Genomic DNA, 16,549 nt, shown 5'->3' on the forward strand with positions numbered 1-16,549 from the left:
TTCTGTGGGAGTTCCCTTGCCTAGCACACTCTCAGAAGCCCTTTTAGTCTAGTGCTGCTGCTGACATCATAAGCAGTTCCTCTTTTCACTTTCAAGAGGAGCTACAGTGGCCCAGTAAGTATTTCAAAATATGACATTATTTTTCTGCCACCTCTTCATTGCATGTATGATTTTAGCAGCCAATATATCATGAACCTCTAATTAGAATACTGCTTTATACTAATTTGAAGTAGTTGTAATTGTGTATGGTGATATGGGAAAATAAGATTGTATTTAAGGATTGCTGTGTTTTGAGTTTGAGATAGTATTACTTGTCAGGGCTAGAAACAAATTGTGTATATCTTTAGAATGAGATGAATTTATACTCAGCTCTCTTGGGTTCACAAGTTTTGGACCTTGAAGCTTGCTGGTTTTGCAGAATAGGCACTGAGCAGGGTTTTAATGCAGAAAGGTCCAGTCCAGTGTGGAGAACACAAGTGTGCTTAGCTTGTAAATTCCATGTCTTGTACAGTACCAATCGCACTGTTGCTGCTTAACAAATAATAGAAAATGTTAATAGCACAGTTAGGACATTTTCAGATTAGCAACTGAGCAAAACAATTAAATTACTTCAAACGTGTTGATCAGCTTTTTTGATCAAAATATCTAGTTAATGTCTGTAAATAAGACAGTTGTGTTCTGCAATAGCTCTTTAATATTTCGAATGCTTCTGACAACTATTATGGGAGAATTGGGACTTCATGGACAATCAGACTACAATCACTGCAGCTACAGCAGGTTTTGTTAGACAAGTTATTAGCTCTTTGTAGAAAAAGTTTGAATTAGTTAGAAGCTGCATAAAATTGTTAGAAAGTCAAGTCTTTTTGCTGAGACATTGTTGGGTTAAAAAGTCCATTAGTTTAGTTAAAAAAAATTATTACCTGTGTCATCGTCATAGTATAAATGGAGAAAAATAAAATGTGCTCAAATATTTAAAAATCAAATTTATCTTACACTCAGTTTGGACAATGAAGCTAGACTAGTCAATTTCACTTTCCTTTCATAGTCAATTTACTTTCTAATTCTCAGCAAAGCCATTGTACTTGGATTTCCAGCACCTAGGGAAATGCTTTATTCCTTAATATAAACACAGTTGTTGGTAGCAGGAGGAAATCCAAAAACACTTTTTTTTTTTTTTTTTTAAATTAATGGAACCAAAATATATAGGGCTTTTAGACCCAGGTGTAGTAGTTTGTAGATGTGGCTACTTGAGTGTTCTCTAACCTGCTATTGCTTCTTAGTGTTGTATACATAAGATTTAATCATAAGGTTTTTTTGATGCAATTTTGTAGCATTTTCCTCAAATCCTCCACTTTCTGTCATTGAATAGAATATCCTGAGAAAATGTGTTGTTTTGTTGTTTTAAGCTGTGTAAATTCCTTGACAATGGGGAAGATGTGTCAAGCCACATTCGAAATTTTGTGGCAAAGCATCATGGCAAATCTCCAGATAGAAGAGGATGGCCTGCATATAATATAGTGTGACCTTTTAATGTTTCTATTCACTTACAACCTCTTTTTTCACAAAGATAAATATGAACTCATATACTAAGCCAGGTCTTGAATTTCCTTGATGCCTGTTAGCCTGAGGACTAAGTCTACAATCTAGAGTGAAAAATGGCATGTCTCCAGGCTGGGCCTTGAAACCATGCCCCCTTGCAGTTTAAAGGAATATGTGCTGGCTGTCTTGTACTGTAAGTAATTGAAAGTTATTTGAAAATATATTCTTATTTACTGTATTTTTTTTAAACCTATTTGTATTACAATAGTGCTTAGAGGCCGCAACAGAATTTGGAATTCCATTGTACAAATGCAGAGCAAGAGTCTATGGAAGAGTTGGCAGATGAACACCGATCTCTTGTTTCCTAGTCCTTTAACAATTTACCATGTTGCTCTGTTAGACCATCTTTCCTTTCCTGGCTTCACTGTACACTTTCTCTTTTCCCTAAAATAAATCTGACTTTTTTTTCCCCTGTGATGTTCTCCTTGTTGGTTTCTTCTCTTATTTCTCTCTTCCTCCTCCCCTTATATTTTTCTCTCTACATTGCATTCAATGCTTCTGTGTCTTCTATGTTCTCTTTTCCCACTCTTCCCTAGACACGTATTACCTAGAGGAATAAACCTGTTACCCAAAGGTTGATACCAAAAATGAGGCTAGGATAGAGGGCACTGCCCAAGAGGGACAATACCCAGGTGAGAAGCAGAGGCTCCCCACCTTCCAGCTGTTGCAACTTCTACTATGGTGTTGCCCCTAGATTCTACTCAGAGGTTCTATCTTTTGTAGCAGCCTATGACTGGAAGGCATCAGATAAACTTTGAATACCACCCTTCAGCCCCACTCCCCCAAACCCACTGGCTGCTGAGAGAAGAAGCATTCTGTGTTCCCAAACACCCCCGCCTCCCATAATTAAGTTCCTTGGAAGTCTCTACTACTCTACCCTTCCTTAGCCTCCTGTTCAGTCTTTGGTACCACTGCTGACAAGGATGGCAGTTATAATTTTGGGACGTGGACACCTGTCCACCAAGATTTGTACTGAGACCTGTACATTTCACATAGGGGTTACTGAACTGCCTTTAAGATGGCTATAACTTTTGGTGACTATCAACTTGAACTGGATGTGAAAGAGTGGCCTATAGGTAAAAAAGCTCTGTTTCCATTGCCACTTGCCTGAGCTCTGATGTAGCTTTTTATTGACTTTGCAGGACAAAATGTAATGATAACTAGGAGACTACAAGCAATCAGGGTGTATGAACTGGCATCATAAAAGCTGATGGAAATGAGAACTTTTTGTGCATGTATGCTTACTGAGGACTGACATTGGAAGAGTTACAGAACAGTTGTGCTGCTTAGAATGTGCAAGGTTTTTTATAAAATTGGAAAAATCATGTCAGATTTAAATCCCTGTTGAGGATCGTTATTTAGTGGGTGCATCTAAAAATGTTAGCTTTGGTGTCCAGCGAGAACATTTGTCTTCAGAGAACTAATCAGTATATCAATAGAAATGGTTTAAATCTTAGTGTCCTTCTCTTTCTGTTAAGACTGGCATACTAGCTTAATTGTTTGTTTGGGCTTCTGAATTTTTACATTTCAATCACTGACATCTTCAAATATGCTAGTAATTTTTAAAAAATAAGAATGTTTGTCTATTCAAGTCTTTGCACAAAAGATATTTGGAGGGGTTAGAATCTCTCTTCCTAGTCCCTATATTCAGTAAGGATGGGTGGGAGAGCAAGGGTAGGAGATGTTCAAGTCAGTTGAACAAGCTACAGCTACCATATTAGTGTATAGCCAGGACTGAGCAGTAAGTATGCTGGATGGAAGGCAGTTCAGGTCTTTGTTCAATCCTTCCCTATGTTGGCGTCCTTCTCAGTATGTCTTATGGCTGTAATACTGCAAGGAGATCGTCTTGCATAGTCTATTAAAGTCAGTCAGTGGTAAGAATCTACATGGCCAAAGTGATTTGGAGGATCAGGCCCTAATATTACAAGGTTTTTGAAGCAGGGAATTTGCCTTTATCGGTATAGGAAAGCATAATGTTTATCTATGGTGGAATATAAGTAACCAAACTAATTTTCAATACAGCTTGTATTCCTTTACAGCACTAAGGCCCTAGTCCAGCAAGACATTTAAGTGTGAATAGTTCTGCTGAAGTCAGTGACACTAATCACATGCTTAACTTTAAACATGTGCTTAAATGCCTTGCTGGATAAGGGCTGGTGGCCAGAACGCTTTTTCCACTAATTCTGCACATGGAAAATATGCCTAGATGTGTTTTAGGCACAGCTGTTAAGATTCACACTACTTGAGAAAAGAGTTTAAGAACTCTTTGCTTAGGTTGACCATCTCTCATATTTTTGGATTGTTGGAATCTTAATGTGTGGATTAATTATCACTGCTAAAAGTACCATTGTAGAAGTTAATAAAGTTTAATTGGCTGCCTTGGTATACCTTAGAGAGACAAGGTGGGTGAGGTAGTATCTTTTATTGGAGTAGTTTCTGTTGGTGAGAGAGACAAGCTTTCGAGCTTACACAGAGCTCTTCTTAAGCTCTTCTACCTTAAGGCTGTTTCTACATGACAGACCTTACAGTGGCACAGCTGTACTGATGCAGCTGCGACACTGTACGGTCTCTCGTGTAGCTGCTCTATGCCGTCAGGAGAGAGCTCTCCCATTGGCATAATTAAACCTACTGCCGCTTATTAGAAGTGGTATGTCAACAGGAGTGAGTCTCCCACTGACATAGCGCTGTCCACCTTTTCACTTATGTCTGAAATTTGTTTGGTCAGGGGTGTGTTTGTTTTTTGTTTTTTTTCACATCCCTGACTGACAAAAGTGCTTGTGTAGACATAGCCTAAGTGATGTGGTGAGAACAGGAGCAATAAATGATCCGTGTCAACTTCACTCAATTTCCTGATTAACAGGCATGTATTTATAAAGGGAAAAGGATTACTATGCTAGTTTAGATATAATATACACAGCAAATTAAAAATATCTAAAGTAAATTATAAAATCTTAATTTTTAATTTTATATTTTGAGACTGTTAAGTATTTACCGTATATACTTGTTCATTAGTCCATCCATTTATAAGCCGACCCCCCCAAAAATGGATAGGTAAAAATAGCAAAAACTGTATGACCCTTTTATAAGCCGACCCTATATTTCAGAGTTGGAAAACTTTGGCTCCCAGCCCGTCAGAGTAAACCGCTGGCGGTTTGGGACATTTTGTTTACTTGGAGCGTCTGCAGGCATGGAGCCCCTCTGCTCCCTGTGGCTGTGGGAAGTGGCGTGTGAACCGCCGCCACAGGGAGCTGAGGGGCTCCATGCCTGCAGACACTCCAGGTAAACAAAACGACAATGTATTAGATATTCAATTCAGTGATTCCATAGAGTTTAAAGTTATCAAATTTTGGTGTAGACCCATTTATAAGCCAACTCCCGCTCTTTGATGTGTCGCTTGTTTACCAAAATATTCGGCTTATGTACGAGTATATACAGTAATTAGCACAGTGTACAGAATAGACAGTGATCATTTAAAAGAAAGAAACTTATTTTGCTATCGCTTTTTTATTTGTTTTTGAACATTGATGGATTGCATGCTGGGTGAGTCTTTATACTCTAGATTTAAATATAAATTAATTTTTCATGTAGTTAATGTTCTTCTTTTTGACTACCGATACCTGTGTTTTAAACAAGGTATTGTTCCAACACAACCACTCTTCTCCAATTTAATCCCATCATGAAGGTCCTAATACTCATATTGGTGTCACTTCCAGTGCAGTGGTAATATCATCAGCAGCATGATTTATGATTTTATCAAGGTCAAGCAGCAGGGAAAAGCTTTTTTGTTAAGGGACAAGTGCATTATTGTGCTCAAAGCTCAAATTGATTTTTCACAGGCCGTTGGGAGCACAGTTCCTCCCCACCATAAAATAGCAGCAGAGTCAATCCACATTTTCTGCTGCAGACTTGAGATTCCGGTAACATTTCTAAGGCCATGTCTACACTGCAAAATTAAGCCAACCTAACTTACATTTGCCTACAGCTGCCGCAGTATTTGCACCACCTGTGTATGTCTATGCTTTGCTCCTTGTGTCAGCAGGGCACGTCCTCACCAGGAGCATTTGTATTGATTGTACAGTCAGTGTGAGGTATCATGTGATGGCTCCTGAAAGCCAGTAACAGTCGATGTAAGCGACAAAGTGCCTACATGACCACATCAACCTTAGCTCTGTGCTGCTCATGGAGGTGAAATTATTAAGTTGGCATAGCAGGGCAGTTATGTTGGCAGGAGTGAAATTAAGTGTAGACAATTCCATAGTTATGTCGATGTAAGCTGTCATGCATCAACTTAACTCTAGAGTAGACCAGACTTAAGTGTTTTTAACCCACCGTCACCCCTTGGTTGAGGATGTAGTCAATGGATCTACATAGTTGTGAATCGATTGGCCAAGTCCCTCCCTGCACCTCCTTCAGCCTATTCTATGCCCTCCATGTGCCCATAGGTAGAACTTCAGTGGCATAATCCCTCAGAATCTTCCTATCCCTTTGTGGTGGAACTGCACTTTTTTCAAGACTTCTTTAGCTTGTATTTGGGCTGGAGAATTGGAGTCACATAGCCTGAAAGACATGAACCACAATTTGGGAAAGGGACACAGAGTAAAAAACTAACCAAATAGCTCATTGGTTTGGTTTTTTCCTGCAAGAAATCTTCAGAGTGAGAGTGCTTTGTTTCTCAAAGCATGTGGTCCAATACTTCATCTGGTTTTTAAGGAATGAAGCTTGAAATTAATTGAGCTTCAGGGAGCGTGTCTCAGCCCACATGGAGTGATAGTAGCATTGGATATATGTGCATGGAAAAAGCAGATACAACTAAAAATAGCATGTGCCCAAAGAAGGAAATGGGGCATTCAGTTCTTATTGTTTGGCTTTCTCATTCTGCTCTAAAAAATTGGAATCAATAGTAGTAACAGATGTAAAAATGTTTTACTTGTGTCCACAGAATAATTCTGAACTTTAAGTACTAAGAAGATGGATTTGTGTATTCAGATAATTAAGACCCCATACATTGCACATTAGAAGGTATTAAAAGGGACCAAAAGTGAGATTTGGGGCTGACTCTTGCAGGAGGGGGGCACAGCTGATATGACCAAGTTGCTAGGAGCCCCCCTTCATGAGCATTGCAAGTCTGGTGTTCTGGAGGGAGCAGAGGCTTCTCTGGATGGCACTTGTTCCCTTGAAATCCTGTGGATTATATGGCACAAAACCCTGAAGTATCAAAGCTTCCTCCCTCCTCAGTGGGACTAGTAGCAGACAGGAACCAGTGGTAGAGTGGCCACATTCAGAGCTTGTTCCGTGGAAAGGCAGCCTCTTCATGATGCCTTGAATCACTTTTGTGTCAACTAGCATTCCTCTACCCCATGAGGCAGCAACACTGGGCATTCCATACGGTGAAATGCACAGAACTTTTTTACCCTTCTAAAGATTTTTCCACAGCAGAGGATGATATGAACCATGACTTGAGTTTAAAATGTCAGCTATGAAATTGCTATTTTGTAGCTGCAGTATTTTGAACTCTTGAGGGCTGTTAGTTTTGATACTTTCTGATAGCATTACTTAATCTTAATAGCACTTACTTTGGAAAGTAAAGTTTTGGTCATGAGGAATAATAGTCAAGTTCTTTCTGTTGTGGTTAATCATACTTTTTACCTGCACAGGTTGTTCTTGCAGGCCTCTAGGGTGAAACAGCAGTGCTATCTGTGTGCGTAGCCTGAGGCCTCAGCTACGCCAGACATTTTTAGGAGATAAATGTTAGAGCAGCTTCATGGCAGGAACACTAAGGAAAGCATGTCTCAGGTGATGAATGACTTATTGCCGTGTGATCCTTACCTACTCAGGTCATATCTACACTACAGTGGCACAGCTATGGCGCTGTAGCTGTGCCATTGTAGTGCAGACACTTCCTACCTTGCTGCAAGGGTTTTTTTGGTCAATGTCAGGCTATGGCTACACTTGCACTTCAAAGTGCTGCCGCGGCAGCGCTTTGAAGCGCTAAGTGTAGTCAAAGCGCCAGCGCTGGGAGAGAGCTCTCCCAGCGCTGTCCGTACTCCACCTCCCTGTGGGGAATAACGTACCGCGCTGGGGCTTTGACCACACTGGCGCTTTGCAGCGCCGCAATTTGCAGCGCTGGAGAGGGTGTGTTTTCACACCCTGCTGCAGCGCTGCAAATTTGCAAGTGTAGCCATGGCCTCAGTTAATCCATCTCTCCAAGAGGTGGTAGCTATGGCCACAGAAAAATTGTTCTGTGGACCTAGCCGGGTCTACGCTGAGAGTTAGTCGTCCTACCTATGGCACTAAATTTTTCACAGCCTTGAGCTACGTAACTAGGTTGATCTAATTTTTAAGAGTAGACCAGGCCTCGGAGCACACTTAGACAATATGGTGATTTTTTTAAAACAAAAACAAATAGGACCCTGTCTAGTATTTCCCTCTCCTGCTGCCACCTGCAGAGTTGCACTAGCGTTAACATCTGTAGGGAAATGAGTTCAATTCATCACAGCCAGGGATAATGCTATGATTTTTGTGCATATATTTGATATAGCTGCATGAGCAATCTTTTCTCTCTCATTTTGTTATTCCAAGTAAAAAAAAATTTCATCTTAGCCCTGGTCTAAACTAGGGGGGGATCGATCTAAGTTACGCAACTTCAGCTACATGAATAACTTAGCTGAAGTCGACGTACTTAGATTGACTTACTGTGGTATCTTCACCATGGCAAGTCAACTGCTGTTGCTCCCCTGTTGACTCTGCCTGCACCTCTTGCGGCGCTGGAGTACAGGAGTCAACAGGAGAGCACTCGGGGGTTGATTTATCGTGTCTAGTGATCCCTGCTGGATCAATCACTGCCCTTCAATCCGGCGGGTAGTGAAGACATACCCTTAGGTGGCATCTCCATTGCTGGAAGTTTGGGCTACCTCCGTTACATTCTGTATGGTCCTCTGCTAATCTCTTTGTGGATGAATAGTCGCTTTGATCCACCCATATAAAAAATTCTGCCATCCTCAGATACACATGCTGTAGAAACTTTCTGCATTTTGTATGATCCTTGATTATGAACTCATTGAGGAAGGAACTCTTAACTTCTGTGCTTTACAACAGCAAACACTGATAATGCTTAACAATAATACATTTTTATTCTAAATCTTCCTAAATTATTGTATTCCTTCTCTTCTGCAGTTTCTTTCACCCCACCTGGTATTCTGCTTTATGTTCCTGTAACGTCAATTATAAGTACTATAGGAAATGCTGGCTTCAGTAGGCTATTAGTACTAATGGACCAGAAGTTAAAATTGACTTGATGGATCATCAGAGCAGAAAAAGGGGTAGTAGCTTGCTTCTTTGAAGTGCCATTGTCTTTTGCTACTGAAATGTAAGGTCATCTTTGCAATGAGTGTGACAATAAGAGGGGGTTGAATTTTAATTATAGTATCTCAAAAAAATAAGAATACCAAAGTTTGTCTTTAATAAATTACCTGTGCAAGGTGAGGATGCAATAAACTTACCATACAAATTTGAACTTTGCTGAATCAATTTAAATATTCTGATAGAGCTGCTGTATTCATTTGTGTTGTACCTCAGTATTGAAGGCATCTCTTATTAGATCACAATGGTTGCTATACATACTATATTTACTGGATGAAATTATGGAATGGCACATCTTTAATTTTCTGCTGCTTGCTAGTTTGTTCTATGATACTGTTGTAAAACATCTATATAGGTTTGCTTTATTTGGAGTATATTATTGTGAAGGGTTAAAATAAGTAATTTCTTTGCTACTTGACCACACTTAGACAGAGAATTCCTTATCAGTTCAGAGAAGATTAGAAGCATTAGAGGTGATAACATTTCCAGAATTTGGTAAGTAAGGGCATGAAAATCCTTTTTTCTTAATGAAACCTCAAGAAAATTGCAAATTACCTGTCTTTCAAGATTGATGTACTAGATGACTTGAGCATACCCTACTTCATTATCTGATATTCACAGGTCCGATGATGAACACTTATTCTAAATGGCCACTTAAAAACCTGTAGCAAAGAGAAAAATAAACTTGATCACTCCAATTTTTCTTATAGTTAAATTGGCATTGTGTAAACAATCATTACTTTTATAAAAATTGTATTTGCAACACTGAATGAGGTTCATTAGGTTGGTGATCTCCTTTTATGATTCATTGAACACTATTAGCCTAGTTGGTGAAACTACCGTAATATCTGAAAAGAGAACCTTGAAGGTGTTTAATATTTAAAAATCAAGTGGGATTGTTGCATCTGAGTCTTGTCATTTAAAGATGTCTAGGAATCTTTGCAAAAACAAAATGTCCATACTTCAATTTGAATAAGCCTTATTCATGCAAGCCAGCATGATAGTCAACTGAGGCTTAGTAGAAGCCCTTCACTAGAACAGTATGAATATTGCAGGTCAGGAATAAATAGGGTGACTAGACAGCAAATGTGAAAAATCAGGACAGGGGATGGAGGGTAATAAGATCCTATATAAGAAAAAGATCCAAACATCGGGACTATCCCTATAAAACCAGAACATCTGGTCACCCTAGGAATAAACTGTGCTGGCTGAACTGTGTGTGAGGAAACAAACAATGCTTTGTCCACTGTAAGCTTGGCTCCACCCACTTTCTCACTTTCACTACAGCAAAATCAATTCAAATTTAAGAGGGGTAAAAAAATGTTTATACCCATTCCATAAATTATCAGTACATCAAAGAGTGAAATAGTTTCCCTGAAACTAGTTCTTTTATGGAATTGGTGCTCTTATGTGTGACGTTTCAGAGGCAGTTAAAAAGTGGCCAGTCTCTAGTGCTCAGGATCCACATACCCACCAAAAAGTTCTCGCTCTACATCTTGGGAAGCTGCCATATATGAGCGGCTAATCTTAACTTTTGCTTTCTTCTTCAGTGAGAATCTGATTGGATGGAAATATCTCTGCAAGTACTTCCACAAATGTCATGTTTCACACCAGTTCTCAGATCATTCATGATTCTGGGCTTCCCTTTTACTTTCCAGAAACAAAGAACAGATTAGTTTTGTCAGTCATTCTTGAGTGACAGGATTTAATGTCTTTAAACAGAAAGGTGTGATTTCTGTCTCTGGGTAGCTTCTCGATTTCTGTCTGTCCTATAGAGCATATAAAGGGAAAAACTTCATATACTTGTGCAATTTTTTTTTGCTCCCCTATTAATTGGCTTTTACCTCCTTCAGTGGGCAGTTTTTGGAGCTTTCAGCTCTTCAAGGGATAGATTTTTCTCTCCTTCAGCAACAGCTCCATTATTACAGAGAGAGGATTAAAATAGCAGCAATCAGTCAAAAATAATTGAAATAGATGTTATAACTGGGCTATATTGATAGACTAGGAGGGCCCTACAGAAGAGTCAGGATCTCAGACCTTGACCAGACTGTCTCTGAACATGGAATTGAAAAGCCATCTTTGAAATGAGATTTCTAAATAAGTGAATGTCCTGGGATATGAGTTTAGTTTAATCAGAATAGTTTTAGAATGGTTGTCTATGTAAATGTGTTAAATCAGCTCACACATTACCCACATTCTCAAATTTAAAAACAGCACGTATGTTAAAGGCACCACCAACTTTCCATCCCAAGTAGGTTGTCTTCCCCCTGCCCCCCCTTTTCTGACACTGATCCTTAGAGAGTATTGGCATAAGGGCCCTGAGCTATTGAGAAGAAATGCTTTATTTTCCACCAGAATCATCCTCAAAATGTAACTGCCTGAAGGCATTAAAGTTGTACTCTATGCTAGCAATAGCTTTGTGGGCAAAGAGAGCATGCTGTCCAACGGAAGTGATCTCCTGGGCTGGAACTTCATCTTGTGTATTTTTGACTGTGTTCACACAGTTAGCTACACTTGCAGCTATCAGCTGATGCAGCTTTTAGGAGGGTACTCCTTATTGTGGCTTCAGAAAATGCATCAATAGGACCATTCTGTCTGGATGAATGTTATTCAAATCACTGCTGAAGTAGTCAGCAGAGACTGGATGATATATTCCCTTTGGTGTTAGTCAACTTGTTAATTGTATCGTGGGATCAATATTAGGCAAGAGGAGCGGGAGTATCTGAATCTGTTCTTCCTCTCAAGAACTGTGTAAGTTGATTGCAACACATCTAGCTTCTGCTACCATTGGAAGTTGTACGCTTTTCAATGTAGAATATAGTTTGGATGAGATCTTATTTTGTTGCTTTTCAGTAATATAAAACATTCTTTTTTTTTGTAGTATAATTTGGCTTGGTACATAGGGTTCTAGTATTGGTCAAACCAGTTTTATGTCACTAAAGAACAAAGTGCATCAAATACAACATTCTCTTGAAGATCACTTTTACAGCCTCCTCAGTAAAAAACAATAGCACTTTCACAAAACAGTCATAGCCTGTATTCTTCTTTTCACTGGTTTAATGTGTTCAGTATTAGAGGCAGTCACATAAGGAAGGATATGAAGACTATGGTAGCAGCATGACTCTGTAAATTCTAATTCATTGAATTGTCTAATGGAGGGCACATAGTTTAAGAAGGGCTCTGTATTTCACTAGCCTAGCAAAGATGTGTGTTAATGCTAAATGTACAATCCATTTCAAAATGGTTGAAGTAGGTGTTTTAAATGTGTTGAAGCAACTTTTTGCTAGAAATACGTTTATCTTTGAAAACTGGTTAGGAGGGAAATATTAAATTTTTACTGTAGGTATTTGCTAGGTTATGATTATGTCATTGGTTGCTCTGTCACAGCTGGAATTAGTTGTAAATTGCTTGGATCAACAACACAGACTTCTTCCACTTCTTTGATTTTAATGCATATTTTTTTTGTTTTTAGAAGAAAATATGCTGCTGTTGGAATTTCCTTTCTTTAAGCTCTCCAAAACCATTAACTCATTGATTCAGCTGATCTAGTAATAAGAGATAACATAAATTCTAAACATATGTTGTCTCCATACTTTGTTTTCTAAAAATTAAATTGTTTCTAATCTTCACTTTGCATAGTTGTCAAACAACCATGTACATCTGCATGTTCATGCAGATATTTTATAATACACCCCAATTAAACCTTGTTTCATTATATGGTAATGGTGTGTTTAATTCCCTCCCTTCCCCCCGCCCCCCCCATTGCAGTCCTTACAGTTTTCAGTCCACAGTGTGTATTTTTTCTCATTATCCCAGGTTTCCTAGTGGCTCAGCATTTTTTGTTCTCTTTTAAATGTGCTTCAAGCAGTCTTGAAGCCAAGGATCTTTTATTATGATTATAGGGGGGGAAAAAAAACTGTGACATGGAGCAATTTTCTTTGCATCCATTGAAAATTGGACCACAGTTGTTATGGCCAAAATTGGTTCTTCCAGTCTTGACAAGGAATTACTAAGTGAACTGTTGTAGCAGTCTGTCCAGACACCACCACACAAGTTCAGTTGGTTCAAGACCAGTTGAATCTGAGGGTGCAACTAATGCGTTTTTTACCTGGAAATGTGGATTCTAGATTTCATGTAAGGAGGTTAGATTTCCTCTTAATCAAGTATGGTTAGATTTCTTTGCTCACGTTACTTATCACTTCAGCTATGTTCTGTTGTGTTGGAGTTTTAGTATAACTTTCCCTTGTGATCCTAAGGAAAAAGATTTTTTTTTAAAGTATTTTTGGTGTGATTGTTAATTGTGAAAAGTGTAGACCTACATTTTTTTGGAGCTGGGAGATGCAATTGCAGTTTAACAAAACAGGTTAATCATGAGCAGCAGTACAAACTGCCACTTCACCCATCTTCCCCTTGACACTGATGTGCTTCTACCCTGACCTGGAGATGCCAGCTCCAGGAATGAGAAGGAGGTTCACTTTCCATGTCACATTTGTGCCCCTGGCCTCTCTTCTAAGACAGCAAAAAGAGTTGCAGTTAGTGCAGTTTGTGATATTTTTGTAGTGTAGACAATTGTCTACTGAGCTGGTCTGAATCGCAACTCACCGGCAGTGTTTTGAACCAACAACCTTGAGGTAAAAGACCCTATTTTCTGTGTGCTGGACCGTCCAGTCTTCTCAAGTGTCACTGCAACCTACAATGACAACCACAGAATATCAACATCATAGTGAAGGTAGTCAAATCTCTGATTCCAGCTTCATGATTGAAATGCTGAACAGGTTTTCTGTGCCAAAATACCACTTGTCAACACTTTTGGGTATATTTTAGAAGACCTATTGTGGCCTTTGAGCTCTTTTATCTGATGATGATGGTTTAACTCATACCTTCAGTCCTGGTGCCCAGTTAATTCTAGTGTCTACATCTCTGAATAAATGATATTCATCCATGTAAGGGTACTAGACTTTCCTTAGTCTTGTGTAAGGTATTAACTTACTGTCTCCTTAAAGGTACCAGTTTTGGAGGTGGGTGGGTGACTGGGTTGAGGGAAGTATTCCTAAAGGAATTTTCAGGCAGAAGGCTCATTCCTTCACCAATTGCTAAATATGTATTGTATCTAGTCACCTAAAAACCATCCTCACAGAGGTCTCTTCTCAACAGTGGTAATCTACTTACTACTTTTCCAGAATCTATTTCTCCATGTATCTGCTATGAAGTTAGGTTTCTCCTAAAGAAGAATTGATACCTTCAGAAACCTTATTCATTCTTCATGTGTGTTTGAAATTGCAGTGTGTCAGCTAGATACATTAGTGTAGAATGCTGAGTATTTTACATATAACTTCCATATAAAACCTTTAATTTCTAGTGTGGTTTTGCTTTCAACAGTTGGGGATTTCTTGTTTTGGTAACTGCATAAAGAAATTCCAGCTCTGAAATACTTTAAACCCTTTTATTTGTCTAAAATGATAGTGTAATATAACTTGGTTAACAAAATAACAGCCTTTGCATTCCATATGTACAGCTAGCGTTGCTATATGTTAGAGCTTAAGTAGAATAGATCCAAAATATGCTATTTTACAGCTGTGTTCCATCCGCTCTTAAGACTTCTCAAATGATTTACTTTTCAAAAGAGAGAAAATTTTAGATTGATCTCAAGTAATCTTGGAAATCTAAAGAAAAACCAAGACACACTACTCTCTGGTTTTGCTAAGATGAAAATTATATAAGTAAAAAAGACCTAAAAAGCTAACTTCGATGCAGTATGTAATTGTGTGCAGCTTTAGGGTGTGGCTTTTCTTCATTCTGATTCCTTTCCAGTTTCCATTAATAATCATGAACATTTTCTTTCTCTGTTTCATGCAGGCTTCCCCAAGTTTATGAAAAAGGTAGGGACAGAATTATATTGTGAGCAAGGAACTTTAACTTTTTAGAGATTTTTTAAAAAAAAGATATGTAATAAAAAGAAATATTAGTAAAAGACTAGACAATTCTCCTATTGTAATTTTGCCCAATGGAGAGATGTATGATGTTGGTGATCAAGTCTCTTTGAGATAGCAGTAGTAATGCTTTTTGAGTAAGAATTTTAACACTACAGGAGCCATATGAATTTAATTTTATAAGTGGACTAAATTTAGTCATTGGCTTTTTAATATTTACATCCAGGTTTGTGCTGACAAACTGGATTTCTAAGATTGGCAATGTGCACAGTTACGAGATACAATTCCAAATATTGGGAAGCAGTTAAGGAAGCAACCATATTAATATTACTTATATAAGTATACAGTATAGTTATATACTTTAAAAACAGTATTGATGCAACAATCAGGTGATAATTAAAATTAGTGAGGAAATGCAAAAGGTGTTAATCCCAAGTGTTTTGGCAGTACAGGGGGCCACCCAGGTCTTTGGGGGCAGCTTGGTGTCGCTGTTGCTAGTAACAATGGAATGTGATGGGTGTTTTGGAAGAGGGCAGCTCCTCACGAGTGCCTCTGCAGGAGGAGATTTTATACATCATCCCGTGACAGACATTCCATGGGGGGGAATGCTCGCTAATCCTAATTTTCCAAAACTGCCCTTTTGCACCAGTCTAATCAGAGGACAAGATAAAGAGTTAATTAAGCTTTCTGTGTGCTAGGGAATATTGGGAATGAAGGAGGGCAAAATTGGGGTTCATACTCCCAACTAGTTTGTACTACTCTGTAAACCTAATTTAATTAGCCAGTGCATTCTAGTTGTTTTGTGCTGCTACAGTGTGTGGTAAAGCTGTGAGAGGGCACTGGTGAATATGGATATTCAAGTTAAAATTTTTTAAATGATTTGTTTGGCACCTTAACTCTGCTCTGTAGCAACAGCCTTGGGGACCACAAACACTAAAGTGTCGTTATCATAATGGAATTGCTGTTGAATGGTGTCACGTGATATGTTACCCCGAATTTACTGAGTTGTATTCACAACTGCGGCCTAGTGTAGTTTTTGTTGGGGATTGAAACAGTTAAGTCACTTGATGAGACCACACCCATGACTTATCTACTACTGTAGTTCCTGTTTGTAGAGCCATGTGGTATTGTGGCTGAATGCATCAACTGCAGTAATGTATTGCACAATGAGATAAATTTACTTTTTAGACACACTCTTAAATTAGTAAAATATGTTCATATTAGAATGATTTTATTTAAATTATGGGCTTTAATACATTTCCTCAAGACAGTGTCTGTATAAGGTCATAAATGACAGATACAGAAAGGTGGGTGGGTGGCGAGCCAAAGATAAAATAGTTACACAGCAACGTTTCCAATTAAACTACAGCTTCGTGGGTTTATCTGGAGGCTGGGTAAAAGGGGAAATGAATAATATACATCTGAGTTGGTAGTACAGACATAAATACGTGCATAATTATAAAACTCTCTACCATTTGCAGTTAAGTGACCTGTTACAAGTTAGCATTGCAGCAGTATGCTCCTGAGATGAGAGAACTTAGACAGAACTCGGGTAGATACAAATTTGTTGAAGGCTCTGAGTGGATCAGTTCTATAGGTTCATGTTGTTAAAAAAAAAAACCCTTTATTTTCCTGCAGCAATATCTTCACTTCCTCATAAT

General features: G+C 38.6%; 2 protein-coding genes across 8 annotated transcripts in view; one reads left to right on the forward strand and one right to left on the reverse strand.

Moving 5' to 3' along the window:
* Positions 1–16,549, reverse strand: part of CALML6 (calmodulin like 6) — a 178,455-nt gene that overhangs the window by 69,899 nt on the left and 92,007 nt on the right. For 5 of the 7 annotated variants that reach the window (XM_044995886.1, XM_044995882.1, XM_044995884.1 and 2 more), the window contains 2 exons: positions 13,561–13,648; positions 9,514–9,620 (listed from right to left, as the gene is read on the reverse strand). The gene's annotated coding sequence lies outside the window, so the exon portion shown is untranslated. Of the gene's footprint in view, positions 1–9,513; positions 9,621–13,395; positions 13,468–13,560; positions 13,649–16,549 lie in introns of all 7 variants that reach the window. The other 2 variants (XM_044995879.1, XM_044995880.1) reach the window with 2 other exon arrangements.
* GNB1 (G protein subunit beta 1) overlaps positions 1–16,549 on the forward strand; it is an 80,932-nt gene that overhangs the window by 9,908 nt on the left and 54,475 nt on the right. The window lies entirely within an intron of this gene.

The sequence above is a fragment of the Mauremys mutica genome, chromosome 21, assembly GCF_020497125.1.
Source record: "Mauremys mutica isolate MM-2020 ecotype Southern chromosome 21, ASM2049712v1, whole genome shotgun sequence".
In the NCBI taxonomy this organism is placed as follows: Eukaryota; Metazoa; Chordata; order Testudines; family Geoemydidae; genus Mauremys; species Mauremys mutica.